General features: G+C 39.2%; 1 non-coding gene across 1 annotated transcript; it reads right to left on the bottom strand.

Moving 5' to 3' along the window:
* Positions 1-1,632: 1,632 nt before the first annotated feature.
* Trnat-ugu (transfer RNA threonine (anticodon UGU)) lies at positions 1,633-1,706 on the bottom strand. The gene has a single exon. It is a non-coding gene; the product is annotated as a tRNA-Thr (tRNA).
* Positions 1,707-15,643: the final 13,937 nt, after the last annotated feature.

The following is a 15,643-nucleotide window of genomic DNA, read 5'->3' as shown; positions in this document are numbered from 1 at the left end:
CTTTCTCAGGGAATCTTCCCAGAAAGGTTAAAAATAACTAAAGTGAAGCCATTGTACTAAAAGGGTGAAAAAACAGATATAACAAATTATAGGCCAGTCTCTCTACTATCTGTTTCTTCTAAAATAATTGAAAACATCTTTTATAAAAGAGTCGTAGATTTCACTGAAAAAAAAAAAACTTTTCTCAGCTACACAGCATGGTTTCCGAAAATGTAAATCCACTGAGACAGCTATTATTGATTTCTTAAATGAAGCTTTAAATGCATTAGATAAAAAAAAACACATAGCAGCAATATTCCTAGATCTTTCAAAAGCATTTGACATCATTAACCATGGTCTATTGCTTAGAAAGCTAGAAAATGTTGGTGTCAGAGGCCCAGCTCAAGAGTGGGTAAAGTCATATCTACAAAACAGAAAAAATTAACTTCCTGTCAATCAGAAGAACGGTGTGTTAAATATGGTGTGCCGCAGGGTTCCCTACTGGGACCAATCTTGTTCTTGCTGTTTGTAAATGACCTGGAACCATCCAGCCCTAACTATAAGTACATTAAATATGCTGATGATACAAATATACTTATCAAAGGAAAGACCCCAGAAGAGCTCCAAAATGAAATAAAAAAGAGCACTTCACATGTATCAGAATGGTTCGCAATGAACAACTTAATAATAAACACACATAAAACAAACACTATGCATCTACACACAGTGCGGAATAAACAGCCTTTAACTGCAACCATAGAACTGTTAGGAAAAAGACTTGAATTAGTAAACAGCACGAAATTTTTGGGAGTTTGGATCCAAGATGACCTAAGATGGCAGAAACACACACAACACCTATGTAGTAAATTAAATACCATTTGTTATAGTATAAAAATTCTTGCTGGATGCACATCAATGCAAGCCATAAAAAATGTGTACTATGCCCAAGCAGAATCACTACTAAGATATGGTTTAATTTGCTGGGGAAATTCGCCACCCAGCAAAAGCTGTTTTGTTGCACAAAAAAGAATTATAAGAGCCATGGAAGGCTCAGCACCTCGATCTTCATGCAAACCCTCATTTAAAAAGCTTCATATTCTCCCATTACCATGCCTATATATCCTAGAAAGAAAAATGTTTATAAGGAAAATCATAGATGAAAACAGCAAGATTGCTCCAAAAAAACAAAATATCCATTCATACAACACAAGGAATAATCAAGATTTACATATGCAGTTTTCATACACAACACTAAAACAAAAATGACCCTTGCAAGCAGGAAAAAAACTGTATAACACACTACCTAAAAAAATTAAGGCAATAACTGGCACACATAAATTCAAAACTGCAGTGAGTGACTACTTGCTACGGAATTGCTACTATAGTGTTGATGAATTTTTATCTACAATGTAAATATGTGAAAAATTTAAATAGTTTACACAATTAAGGGCAAAATAAGAAATTTGTACACGTAGATTTATCTGTGTATTATATGTGGTCTATTACATTTATGTGTGTATACTAAGATGGTATCTGTTCTTTCGGACATGTCCGAAAGAACAGATACCATCAGTGACCATGCAGCTCGTTAGAACGAAATTACAATGAAATGAACACCCTTGACATACATCAACGGGGACAGATGAAAATGTGTGCCCTGACCGGGACTCGAACCCGGGATCTCCTGCTTACATGGCAGACGCTCTATCCATCTGAGCCACCAAGGACACAGAGGATAGCATGACTGCAGGGATTTATCTCTGGCATGCCTCCCGCGAAACCCACATTCTCAACGTATTGTCCCGCACTACATTCGTAGTGCCCCCGCACATTATACTCATTACTCATTCCTGTAAGAGTTTGGGCACTGTTTGTGCATTCGCACAGAAGAAGAAGATGGTCAAGTGGCCAGTGAGCCTTAACTATATACGTACTGGGTTTCGCTGGAGGTGTGCCAGAGATAAATCCCTGCAGTTGCACTATCCTCTGTGTCCTTGGTGACTCAGATGGATAGCGCACCTGCCATGTAAGCAGGAGATCCCGGGCTCGAGTCCTGGTTGGGGCACACATTTTCATCTGTCCCCGTAGACGTATGTCAACGCTTGTAAGCAGCTAACGGTGTTCATTTCATTGCAATTTCATTCTAACGAGCTGCATGGTCTGTTCTTTCGGACATGTCCGAAAGAACAGATACCATCTTAGTATATATATATTTAAGGCTCACAGGCCACTTGACCATCTTTTTCATCTGTGTGACTGCACAAACAGTGCCCGAACTCTTACAGAAATCGGCAACGCGCCGCGAGTATAATGGGCAGGGCCACTACGAATGTAGTGCAGGACAATACGTTGAGAATGTGGGTTTCGCAGGAGGTGTGCCAGAGATAAATCCCTGCATCTTGCACTATCCTCTGTGTCCTTGGTGGCTCAGATGGATAGAGCATCTGTCATGTAAGCAGGAGATCCCGGGTTCGAGTCCCGGTCGGGGCACATATTTTCATCTGTCCCCGTTGATGTATGTCAACGCCTGTAGGCAGCTAAGGGTGTTCATTTCATTGTAATATATGTGTGTGCGTCTGTATAATCAAGGCCAAAAGTATGAAATGTGTGAGTGAAAAATTTATTTGTGTATTTGTGAAACGTTATTCCCACGTGTTAGAGTTATATTGCTATATACTGAAAACCATACAACAGTTTTTCAGTTAAATTTTATTGCAAATTATTTGACTTGTCCTATATCATTATGTACCCCTGTACAGTGTATGATTCACAGGACCAGTAAATATACAATACAATACAATACATATGCAAGAACGTACATTGCTTTCTGTGCAGCCATTAGAAAGACCTTTAGTTGTTCAACTAGTTTTACATGAAGTAAGGGGAAAGCAACCACTAACCTATAATGAACCAATGTGTGGAGTTCAGGGACACACAACAGGAAACAGCATTCATATTAGCTTTTGAGCTCTTTCTCTTTTCCTAGTAAAAGAATGCACATGGATATGTGTGTGCCTCTGTGCTCCATGCAACAGTCCACTGTAAGTGAGTTGGTGCCTTTCCCTTATTTTACATATTGCTCCATCCAGGAATACCCATTATTGTTGTTCAATAAGTATATTTTCTTTTAAATGCAAGTAGACGTGTTCTCCCACTCATTCCTTCAAAATAATAGGTCCTCTGAATATATTACTGATAACGCCTTACCAATAACTGGCACAGGAGCAAATTCAGAAATTCATTTCCATGAACCATGTGAACAGTTGCGCAGTCATCAATGATTATTATTGATTCCATTCCATTTAAATACAAATTCATTAATAAATAGTATTAACAGAGGTATATCACAATTGTTCTTTGAGCAAGAACATAATTAAAGATGAGCAGCACTGTCTATAACGTAATATGAACTGTTTTTGCTGTTACTGAAATGAAATGTGCCATTGTAGAGGATCTGATAAAATTGAAATATTAAGACTGCTGAAGCATTTTGTTTTATATCACTTGACTGCTGACATCTGGAAAATATATTTAGAATTGTGATAAGTTTGTCTCGTTAGCAACTTTCCATTCATCATCTTGTACAGTTTCTTCATGTCCAAAATTTTGTTTTCCCAAACATTAAGAAAATACATTAAGGAAAGGCAAACCTATGTTTCTAGCATTTATGGACTTAGAGAAAGCTTTTGACAATGTTGACTGGAATACTCTCTTTCAAATTCTGAAGGTGGCAGGGGTAAAATACAGGGAGCGAAAGGCTATTTACAATTTGTACAGAAACCAGATGGCAATTATAAGAGTCGAGGGGCATGAAAGGGAAGCAGTGGTTGGGAAGGGAGTGAGACAGGGCTGTAGCCTCTCCCCGATGTTATTCATTCTGTATATTGAGCAAGCATTAAAGGAAACAAAAGAAAAATTCGGAGTAGGAATTAAAATCCACGGAGAAGAAATAAAAACTTTGAGGTTCGCCAATGACATTGTAATTCTGTCAGAGACAGCAAAGGACCCAAAAGAGCAGCTGAATGGAACAGACAGTATCTTGAAAGGAGGATATAAGATGAACATCAACAGAAGCAAAACGAGGACAATGGAATGTAGTCAAATTAAATCAGGTGATGCTGTGGGAATTACATTAGGAAATAAGAGGCTTAAAGTAGTAAATGAGTTTTTCTATTTGGGGAGCAAAATAACTGATGATGGTCGAAGTAGAGAGGATATAAAATGTAGACTGACAATGGCAAGGAAAGGGATTCTGAAGAAGAGAAATTTGTTCACATCGAGTATAGATTGAAATGTAAGGAAGTTGTTTCTGAAAGTATTTGTATAGAGTGTAGCCAAGTATGGAAGTGAAATGTGGACAATAAATAGTTTGGACAAGAAGAGAATACAAACTTTTGAAATGTGGTGCTACAGAAGAATGCTGAAGATTAGATGGGTAAATCACATAACTAATGAGGAGGTATTGAATAGAATTGGAGAGAAGAGAAATTTATGGCACAACTTGACTAGAAGAAGGGATCAGTTAGTAGAGCATATTCTGAGGCATCAAGGGATCATCAATTCAGTATTGGAGGGCAGCGTGGAGGGTAAAAATCGTAGAGGGAGACCAAGAGATGAATACACTAAACAGATTCAGAGGATGTAAGTTGCAGTAGGTACCGGGAGATGAAGATGTTTGCACATGATAGAGTAGCATAGAGAGCTGCATCAAACCAGTCTCTGGACTGAAGACCACAACAACAACACTTAAAATTCATTAACATCATTTTTCAGCTCTTTATACATAGAATTCATCTCTAATTACCACAAAGGAGGACAGTACAGTGAATCTTGAACTTTACCAAAACATTTTTTGTGACAGTTATCATCATGAAGTTACCTTCCCTTAGGAATGCGAAATGTACCAACGATGGTGATATGATTTCAGAATTATGAAGCACACAATCAGTCATCCTTTCCTTTCAGGCTTTATTAAAGCAGATCTAGATTTTGGCTAGTAACTAATAACTGAAGTCTTGAATGAACTGTGACAGGACCCTGAACAACAGGGGATTGACGTACTAGATCATGTATTAAAACTCTGAAATACTACATTGATAATGCCTAGTTACTAGTCGAAAACTAGATTTGCTTTAATACAGCCTGAAAGGAAAGGAAGACTGATTCTGTGCTCCATTATTATGAAATTATCATCATCTTTCAGTGACACACAATATCAAGCTTTGATTAAAGTTGTTGGTGATTTGAGGGTAAAATAAATGTTGTGTGTCTAGGGCCTCCCATTGGGTAGACCGTTGGCCAGGTGCAAGTATTTCAATTTGATGCCACTTCAGCGATTTGCACATCGATGGGGATGAAATGATGATTAGGACAACACAACACCCAGTCCCTGAGCGGAGAAAATCTCCAACCTAGCCGGGAATCGAACTCAGGCTCTTAGGATTGACATTCTGTCACGCTGACCACGCAGCTACTGGGGGCAGTCGGTTTGGGGGTATAATGAATGTAAGCTTTAGCACACAGAGCTGTCACCCCTGAGAACAATGGCTGCAATCTGGCTAGGCATTGAGTTGAAATGAGCTTGGTTAACAGATAATGGGTTTTTCAATTCATGCTGCAACTCACACACAGTTCACCAATCATAGTAGTTAGTGAGTGGTGGCATGCCAGTCTTTTGACAACCTGTGATCAGATGTTCTCAGAAGGTCAAAGATATGGAGAACATGAGGACCAGGGTAACAGTCAAACACCCCCTGTATTGAGGTAGACCAGGACAGCACAGGCAATATATGGCCTTATTTTATCTTACTGACTGATAACATCACTAGAGACCTCAAACTTAAGGCACAGCCACTGGCCTCAAGACACAAGTAATGTAGTGCCCGGTCTTCTAATTTCCAATTATGTGGGCCAAATTTAATCATATTGTGAACGCTCATATGGGAATGACCATTGCAGTCTGGTAATGTTCATTGTCCTCAGAGCACCCGCACACAGATGCTGTACACAGAACCAGAACCCATGTAAAAAGACAAATGGAGTCACTCATGTGTCCAGTGTTGTCATTGGGCACATGACTATTAGTGCACCTCTCTCTGCCAGCACGTCAAGGGAAGCCACAACAATTGTTGCAATCTTGACAGACTGTGGTGCTCAAGATATCATCACACTGTCTGTGTGGTTTCTTATCTTGCTGTGAACAAGCCCATTTCCTCAGTCGAAGCACATGATATGGCCATACAATCCTGAATGGCTAAGTGAGCAATATGTCTGTTCTCTCGGGCACTAGACATCAGATTCCATATTCACTTGACATTCAGTCATTCATCCTGTTCAGATCTTATCAATAAGGTGAACCTTTCAGGATGTGGAAAGATTCAAGGTAAACATTAATGACTAGCAAGGAAATCATAAAAACATAATCTGCAAATTGTATTAACAGTAAACTATCACTATTGTGAATAATCAAGCAAAGGAAAGTCCAGGATGGTATAATAACAATATTGAGAGGATAGACTGCTACTCACAACACAGAAACAGTATTGAGTCACAGACAGGCACAATGGAAAAAAATCTGCTAAAACAGAAAAGCTTTTCTACAACAGAAAACACACACATTCACACAAACAAAACTCACAGTCACATGGCCCCTGGCTGAGAACACTGGAAGTTGGGCTCCATCACCCTGAGATAGTGGGCATGTGTGTGTGAGTTGTGCTTGTGCGTGTTTCCCACTGCAGAAGGAGAACTTTGAAATTTTTAATATTTTAGATGGCCTTTTTCATTGTGCCTGTCTCCAGCACAACACCTCATCTATATGATGAGTAGCAGTATATCCTATTCATATTGTTACTATTTGAATAATGCTATTCAAGCTTATGAAAGCTAAACTGAGAGCTAGTATTTTATGTTAAAGACTGGTACTTTGAAAAAAGTTGGTACCTCTTTGGCTATACCAGACTCCAATACAATGAAATTCCCACAGTTGTTGTGCAATTTCACTACTGCTGCAACAACAAATGGCTGGCAAGTATAAACACACTGCACAATGATTGTCATGATGTTAGGAAGAACTTTTACGGCTGTAAGCGGTGTTCTTCCCAACGTCATGCCTTTCAACAGCTGCAGTTGCCTGGGATATAAAATGGTTTCTGTCACAATGATCGTGTATTGTGTATATGGAACGGAGAAGCACATTCAAAATGCAGATGAGTTCTTATTTTGGAACTTACTGCGGTGTTGTAAATTGTAGCAGCCAGGAAAGAGAAACTTCAAGAGATTTTTGATGATATGATTACAACTCTGCTATTTTCAACCATTAATATTACATGGCATTCAGAATTTATTATTACATGTTAACAATGCCAGAATACAAGCAGGAAACCAATCTTACCACAGCCTAGCACAACTGCTTCAGTCCAAATATCTCTCCAGACAGTTCAAGATTCGACTGTACAAAACCCTGATCCAGCCTGTTGTTCTATATGGCTGTGAGACATGGAGTATCCGGAAACAGGACTTCCATAAGCTCCTTGTTTTTTAGAGAAATGTGCTTCGGAAGCCCTTTGGTCCGGTTCTGGATGCAGATACAGGGGAATGGAGGAGCAGATACAACCAAGAGCTTGAGGAACTGTACCAGCAGACCAACATAGCAGAAACTGTCAAAGCCAAATGAATGCAGTGGGCCGGCCATGTGGCCCGGATGGAGGATCACAGATGGCCTTGGAAGCCCCTGGATTTCACACCTACAGGAAAGAGACCACCAGGGAGACCCAAGAAGCGTTGGAGGGATGGACTCCATGAAGATTTAAACCAAGTGTCAATAGATGTGAACGGATGGCGGATAGCAGCAATGGACAGAATACAGTGGAGGAGGAAACTTGTAAATGTGTGCAGTCCACTGGGCCTGATCACGTAGTGGTAGTGGTAGTGGTAGTAGTAGTAGTAACATTAGCAGGAGGTGGGCTATTAATTTAATAACATTTTCCTATTCATATTAGAAAAATCACTGTCCTGTTTAGTGACTGTGAAGTATGAAAGTAATGGCATTAAAAATATAAATTTTTCAGCTGATAGGATGCCATTCTTCTGTTACTACGTGCCAGCTATTTGGAATGCTAGCATCTCTACAGCTGTTAAAAGGTTGCATTATTTACCATAGACTGTGGTTATACTATACAAGGTGCTACTCAAAATATCTGAGAATATCACTGTACTGGTCTTGATGTACACTTCTTAGCTACTGCAGCACAATGCTGTATCATCTTTGGTGCATGCAGCTGTGAGTTGTAGTGGTGCATGTCAGAATATGTTTCAGTGTTTCCGTGAAATTTTTAAATGGGTATTTCAAGGAGCAATGTATTTGCATCAAATTCTCTTTCAAGTTGAAGAAAACTGCAGCTGAAACCCAATATGTGCTGATGGAGGCATCTGATGAGAGTATACTGAGTCAAGCATGAATATCTCAGTAGTTCAAGTGTTTCAAGGAAAGTTGAGAATCTGTGGCAGATGACAAACGTTCTGGTTGACTGTCAGCATGCACAATACCAGAAATGATACTGAAAGTGTGTGACGTCATTCACAAAGACCAAAAGCAGATAATTCATGATGCTGCAACAGACTTGGCTGTTGTATGATACATGTCAATGAATTCTAGCTGATGAACTGAACATGAGATGAATTGCAGCAAAGTTTGCCCCCTGCCTTCTCAGCATCAACCAATGAAACCTCAGAATTCAAAACATGCACTAAGGTGCAATAAAGAGCTCGAGAGTGTCCAAAATTCTTATCCAGAGTCATAACAGTTGATGAATCTTGGACCTAGGGTTATGACCCTGTAATGAAGCAGCAGTTATCACAATGGAAAACACCATCTTCTCTAAGGCCGAAAAAAGTTTGCAGCAACATGGAGTCAATGCTGATCATTTTTTTTCAACATTCAGGAATAGTGCATAAGAAACTTTTTCCACTTGGCCACATCATCAATGGGCAGTTTTACTGTGAGGTTTTGAGTAGACTGAGAGAAAATGTTCAGCACAAATGGCCAGAGTTGTAGAAAACAAAAGACTGGTTGGTGCACCATGACAAGGCACCCGCACACACTTTGCATCTTGTGAAGGAATTCTTGGCAAAAAACAACATGGCAACAGTACACCTTCCATACTTGCCAGATCTAACCCTGTGTGATTTCTATCTGTTCTCGAAGATGAAAATTATGTTGAAAGGGTGGTATTTTAATTCGACTGAAGACCCCCAAGTGAAACCACTACAGGTCCTGAATACCCATCACCCTGTGGGCTTCCTCAAGTGTTTTCAACAATGAGAACAAGGCTGGGATTGTTGAAAACATGCCCAAGGTGACTACTTTCAAGGTGAAGGAGGACTTAGATCATAAGTGTAGTTTTCTGACTTTTATAAAGAAATTCTCAGATATTCTGGGTAATACCTCATATAGCAACTGTTTACCAGTCATTGGCATTTCTGCATAAGACAACAGGAAATATGCAAAATAAACCAGCACTCTTGTCCTTAGGTGAATGAAATGGGAGGAGCTCAATCATAGCCCAGCTTCTCAAACACTTTTGAAAAGGCTGGAAGGAATTTAATAAGTCCATAATTAAAGGTAGTTTGCTTATATCTAATTTTTTATATTGATTTACCACAGCATATTTCAGTCTGTCAGGAAATACACCTTGAGTCATTTGTTGATCATGAAGATAGCTTAAGGATAATCCTATTATATCAGCAGAATATTTAATTATTCTGCTAGATACACCCCACAGCTAGCAAAATTGCTAATTTTTAGTGACCTTATGAATTTTGTAATCTCCTTATGCATTATATTTTTTAAACCAATACCTGTTGGTGATTAATGCAGTGTCTTTATTTGGTTGTTTATTAGAGGGTATATTGTTTTCTGCCACCATGAAGACGGCATCATTGAATTTGGTGGCAAACGACTCAACCTGAGCTATCTCCTAGGAAGCTGGATTTCATTTGGATGACTAATGTTGTTTGTTATTTGTTTGATAATTTTCCAAATGGTTTTTGCTTGTTGTTTTGGAATGCTTTATTTTTTGAGCAAGTTACATCAGTTTTGCTTTTTTAATGACAGCTTAGATGTTTTCTCGATTATGGGCTACAGCTTGTTCTCTGAATTTGGTTGGCTCTCTCTTCCAATCACCAGATACTTCAATGCAAAGAATTACCCATCTCTTATCCTTGCTTCTGTTTGACTATGATCTTATTTGTTTTGGGGGAACACTTGACTCAAAGTGGTGTAGTAAAGTGTTTAAGAAATAGAAATGTTCTTACATTAACACTGTCTGTTTGATAAATTTCTGTCCAGCATTTTTCACTTAATTTCTCCCTAAACACTGTAATCAAATCATTATTTATAATTCTGTGATATAATACTTCTGTTCTATTAGCTAAATCATTGGCTATTCATTTTACAGCTAAATCACTCCAGGCTGTTGGGTTTATAAACAAATTGTCAATAACTGTTGCATGATGTCCAACAATCCTTGCAGGGAAAAAATATGAATTTAACCTAAAGAAGGTCTAGTGATCACACTGGAAACCACTGGGATGAAACAGATACTGATGCATTCATAGCAAGTGCTTCTGGCCTTTAGCTAAGTGAGTAGCCTATTATGAGTAGGATACAGATGCAAACCAAGATGTGTATGAGACAACAAGTTGGGTTGATTTATCAGCCACACTCACATGTGACCATCTTTCTCCCCTTATTGGTTTTCCAAGCTCTGAATTAATATGTCGCACAGAATGCTTTGTCTAGGGTTTACTGTATCACTTAAAGAGTGACATGATCTTCACACTATTCTGAGGAGCATGCTAATCAATGTACCTGATGCCCTCCTCAGTTGTATAACTTAGGTTACAGTCCAATCTGTTACCTGCATCCCCTACAATTATTATATGACCATCCTTTCTAGGACCTGTCCCCAAAGAGCTTAAATCACAGGTGACACCACCGAGCCCTGCACTTGGCTTAAAATAGTAGTTACCTGGTAGTCACATTACAGAAATAAGGACCAGTTCTTAGATTCCTCTCCCATGACTACTACCACACAAAAATACCATTTTGGTCTTCTAAACTTTTCCTACACATAACTTGCCCTTGCACACAGCACTGCTTCTAAATTCTTTTGGTTGTCTGAATCCTTTTCATCTCTGTATCCAGAGCATTTGAAGCTATTGGACACAACTAGACTGGAGCTATCAGACTTGCAACATCTGGATCTTTTCAGTGATTTGCAAAGTGTGACTGTAATCCAGTCTTCTGATATAGCCATACTACTAATGCAGCTGACAAAACTGCTTACTCTTCTTCCGTTACAGCCAAACTGTCTTTACGCTTCAAGATAAGCTGCTCCTGTTCCAGTATTGTATAGTGGTAGTGACAATCATTGCATCTCAAGAAGTAGACAGCATCCTTTCCTCATGTAAGTCACATTACAACATCCTAACTTCAATATAAGTGACATTTCTCACACTAATTCCTGATGATTTTGTAGCAGTTTTCACACTTGTCCATTACAACAATCAAAGTTTTCAGTTACAAAGGTTTTTCCAAAGACAGATAACATGTAAGTCATAAAATGGTTTGAAAAACAGTTTAAATGCAGCCTTTAAGATACAGACTTTGTGTAATGAAAGAAACTTTACAAAACTGAATTAAAATTGTTTATAAAAGGTTATTTGATTTTTTGTGTCAATTAATGAAGTTTGTAACAATATTATGAGAAGGAAAGTTACTACTCACCATATACCAAAGATGCTGAGTCACAGATAGGCACAACAAAAAGATTTTCACACTTAAAGCTTTTGGCCAATGACCTTTGTCAGTTGTGTTTGTGTGAATGTGTGTGTGTGTCTATTTTGTTGACAAAGGCCATTAGGCGAAAGCTTTAAGTGTGAAAATCTTTTTGTTGTGCCTATCTGCGACTCAGCATCTCCGCTATATGGTGAGTAGCAACTTTCCTTCTCACAATATTGTTATATTCCACCCTGGAGTTTCCATTGCTTAATTAATGAAGATTGTATGATAGATATAAATGTTTACTGCTACAGACATGGAGGTTAGGTTTGTTCATAACAGTGGGACAAGGGCCAAAATGAGCAGCAACACCACAGTATGAGAAACAGCAGTCTTCAGAGACCAAGATACTGCCACTGTTGAATTCCAACACATTCTGGTAGAATGCTGCTAGGTAGTTCTCACGGTAGAGGTGTGGCCCAGCAGTTGCAGGAAGTGTTGGGGAGTGAGTACCAGGTCACCAGCGTTGTGAGGCCTAGTGGGGGGATGGCTCAAGTGACTGACAGCATAGGGGAGTTATGTAGGAATTTTGCGAAGGAGGATCAGGTAGTGATAGTGGGTGGAGCAGGGAACAGTGTTGATAGGGATAGGGAATATGATGTCGGTGGTGACCTGGTAAAGATAGCTGCTGATACTGGTGGCACTAATGTGCATTTCGTGCAACTGTTTCAGCGTCATGATCGGCGTCACCTTAATGCTGCTGTTAGGTGTGTTAACATGAGGTTGAGGAGGGCGCTGATGGTTGAGAGCACAGGTCACATCTCAGTGGTGCCAGTTCAGTCTATCAGTAGATCGGTATTCACTAGCATGGCCTGCACCTCATAGGTATGGGAAGGGGAGGCTGGCAAAGCTTATAGGTGACAGTGTAGTGGGTGGTGGTGGGATCACTCATGGAAAAATTCCTGTAGTAGTTGGTGTTAGAGTTGCACCTTTTTTAGATTGAAATCAGTTGATAGGTATACCTGCTTAAAGGAAGTCCCTCTAACTAAGGGCTCACCTTCTGAGGATGTAATGTTTCCAAGTAGAGCATATTTCATCAGAATATAAGAGGTATTAGAGATAAAAGTTAGTGAACTGCTTATAAATGTTGACTCTAAAATTATTGGTATATTAGAGCACCACTTAAATAATTTGATAGTTTAGAGCCTTCCTTTACCAGGATACAGATTAGCTGACTGTTTTTCAAGGAGTTCCTTGTGGATTGGGGGAGTGGCTACGTACGTAAAAAACAGTATTCCATTTGAGTCCATAGATGTCTCATGATACTGCACTGAGCAGATATTTGAATGTTGCGCAGGGGCTGTTGAATTTGGTGAAACTAAACTTCCAATTGTTGTTGTCTATAGGTCCCCTAACTCGGACTTCAAAGCATTTCTTCTCAAGCTAGAGAGTGTTCTTGATTCACTTTGTAGGAAGTACCAGAAATTAGTTATATGTGGTGACTTCAATATAAATTTTGTATATGATGGTGCAAGAAAAAGGACGTTGGTAGATCTCATAAATTCATATGATCTGATGCAGACTGTGTTTTTTGCAATTAGGGTGCAGGGGAAAGTAGCACAGCCATAGACAATACTTTTATTCATTCTTCAGTACTAGATGGGCACTCTGTCAGTAAAAGGGTTGAATGGCCTTTCAGACCATGATGCACAAATTTTAACACTAAAAGGCTTTATTACTCAAACAAACGTCATATTTAATTACAAACTATGTAGGAAAATTAATCCAACAACAATAGAGAGTTTTTTAAACCTTGTCAAAGAACAAGAGTGACAGGATGTTTATAGTGCCGATAGCATAGATGATAAATATAATGCTTTCCATAACACATTTCTCATGCTCTTTGAGAGTTGCTTTCCATTAGAATGTTCTAAACAGGGTACTAGCAGTTTAGGCAGCTCGGGTGGCTGACTAGTGGGATAAGGATATCTTGTAGAACAAAGCGGGAATTATATCAAAATGTTAGAAGTAGTCACAATCAAGCTACAGTAGCCCACTACAAACAGTATTGTAAGGTGTTTAAAAATGTTATTAGGAAGGCAAAGAGTATGTAGTATGCAAATAGAATAACTAATTCACAGGATAAAATTAAAACCATATGGTCAGTTGTGAAGGAAGTGTCTGGTCAGCAGCACAAGGCCGACGATATAAAGTCAGTAAAAATATTTCTGTTACTGTTAAATCAGATATATGTTCAGTATTTAATAATCATTTTCTGAGCATTGCCGGTGAATTAAATAAAAATTTAGTTTCTACAGGGAATCATATAACTTTCTTGGCAAATGCCTTTCCGAGATTGATGTCTGAAATATTCCTCTATGATACAGACAAAAGGGAGATTGAGTCAATAATAAAATCACTGAAGACTAAGGACTCTCATGGTTATGATGGAGTGTTTAGCAGAATATTAAAGTACTATGCTGCACATGTTAGCCCTGTATGTAGCCATATTTGTAATTTTTCCTTTAGGAATGGTCAGTTCCGTGAATGATTAAAGAACTCAGTAGTAAAGCCGCTTTATAAAAAGGGAGAAAGGGATAATGTAGATAATTTTAGACCTATTTCTACGCCATCAGTGTTTGCAAAAGTTATTGAAAAGGCTGTGTATGTAAGGATAATTGATAATTTTATATCACACAATTTGCTATCAAAGGTACAGTACGGCTTTAGAAGTTGTTTAACAACTGAAAATAAAACAAAACTTCCTGGCAGATTAAAACTGTGTGCCGGACCGAGACTCGAACTTGGGACCTTTGCCTTCCATGGGCAAGTGCTCTACCAACTGAGCTACCCAAGCACGACTCACGCCGCGTCCTCACAGCAAAGGTCCCGAGTTCGAGTCTCAGTCCGGCACACAGTTTTAATCTGCCAGGAAGTTTCTTGTCAGTGCACACTCCACTGCAGAGTGAAAATCTCATTCTGGAAACATCCCCCAGGCTGTGGCTAAGCCATGTCTCCGCAATATCCATTCTTTCAGGAGTGCTGGTTCTTCAGGGTTCGCAGGAGAGCTTCTGTAAACTTCGGAAGGTAGGAGACGAGATACTGGCAGAAGTAAAGCTGTAAGGAGGGGGCGTGAGTCGTGCTTGGGTAGCTCAGTTGGTAGAGCACTTGCCCGCGAAAGTCAAAGGTCCCAAGTTCGAGTCTCGGTCCGGCACACAGTTTTAATCTGCCAGAAAGTTTCATGTCAGCGTACACTCCGCTGCAGAGTGGAAATCTCATTCTGGGAACTGAAAATACTATATTCTCTATTCTCTGTGAGGTACTGGATGGGTTAAACAAAAGGTTTATAATGCTTGGCATATTTTTTGATTTAACTAAGGCATTTGATTGTGTTGATCACAAAATATTGCTCCAGAAGTTGGACCATTACGGAATTTGGGGAGTAGCTCACAATTGGTTCACCTCTTACTTTAGCAACAGGCAGCAAAAGATCATTATTCACAACGTTGATAATGGCTGTGATGTGGGGTCTGAATGGGGTACAGTCAAGTGGGGGTGCCCCAGGGATCAGTGTTGGGGCCACTCCTGTTCCTTATTTATATAAATGATATGCCCTCTAGTATTCCGGGTAACTCCAAAATATTTCTGTTTCCTGATGACACTAGCTTGGTAGTAAAGGATGTTGTGTGCAACATTGACTCAGTTTCAAATAGTGCAGTACATGACCTAAGTTCATGGCTTGTAGAAAATAAACTAACGCTAAATCATAGTAAGACTCAGTTTTTTACAGTTTCTAACACACAACTCAATGAAACCTGACGTTTTGATTTCGCAGATTGGGCATATGATTAGTGAAACTGAACAGTTCAAATTTCTAGGTGT

This window comes from Schistocerca serialis, chromosome 5 (genome assembly GCF_023864345.2).
Source record: "Schistocerca serialis cubense isolate TAMUIC-IGC-003099 chromosome 5, iqSchSeri2.2, whole genome shotgun sequence".
In the NCBI taxonomy this organism is placed as follows: Eukaryota; Metazoa; Arthropoda; class Insecta; order Orthoptera; family Acrididae; genus Schistocerca; species Schistocerca serialis.
The sequence above is the reverse complement of the archived record's forward strand: the minus strand, read 5'-3'. Positions and strand labels throughout refer to the sequence as shown.